Here is a 562-nt window from a genome sequence, read left to right as displayed (position 1 = left end):
TTGAACTTTAATTCTGAAAACCACAGAATTTAAAAAATGCTGAAAAGAGCTGACGTGGGTGTTCTTCCCCTTCTTTCAAAGGAATTGTTTTTTTTGTAATTACGGGAGCTTGGTGAATTTGAACTGTCCCTCACAGTCAATGGGGAGGATGTAATGAGATAGCCCAGCAAAGTGCATTAATCATATTAAAATTAATTAACAACGGAAAAGTTTCAGTGCATTCCTAAAGCACTCTTTTTTTTTTCCTTCCAAAGTGGCTGGGACTCTCTTCTAGTTTCCTGAGTGCAAGCAAATGCCTGACACATGGTTAAAGCCAAATTCCAAAATGTAGCAAAACAGGGCCTGCATATTTGGCAGGAATTTCAACCAGCTCAGGTCAGTGTCTGAGAGCAGGAAAAAGGCTCTGCTCTGATGCTGGGCTAGGAAACTGACAAAAGGAAAACATGAGAAACAAGGAACAACATTCAGGGCCCAGCTCACCAGAGGAGAATGTTGGGAGCAGCTCCGGACACACCTTCTGGGTTGCAGAGCTGATGTTTGTAATATTTTTTGGGGGGGGGGG

The 562-nt window shown here is 42.7% G+C and overlaps 1 long non-coding RNA gene across 1 annotated transcript in view; it reads left to right on the top strand.

Annotated features, from left to right (window-relative positions):
* The first annotated feature begins 281 nt into the window (after positions 1-281).
* The window catches only part of LOC138153110 (uncharacterized), a 15,019-nt gene continuing 14,738 nt past the window's right edge, over positions 282-562 (top strand). Inside the window, exon 1 of the long non-coding RNA XR_011166298.1 lies at positions 282-535. This is a non-coding gene — a long non-coding RNA (uncharacterized lncRNA). The remainder of the gene's footprint in view (positions 536-562) is intronic.

Source organism: Petaurus breviceps, unplaced genomic scaffold (genome assembly GCF_028583685.1).
Source record: "Petaurus breviceps papuanus isolate PSGF00001 unplaced genomic scaffold, PetGlider_PUasm1.0 90977, whole genome shotgun sequence".
NCBI lineage: Eukaryota > Metazoa > Chordata > Mammalia > Diprotodontia > Petauridae > Petaurus > Petaurus breviceps.
This window is presented reverse-complemented; position numbering and strand designations above follow the sequence as displayed.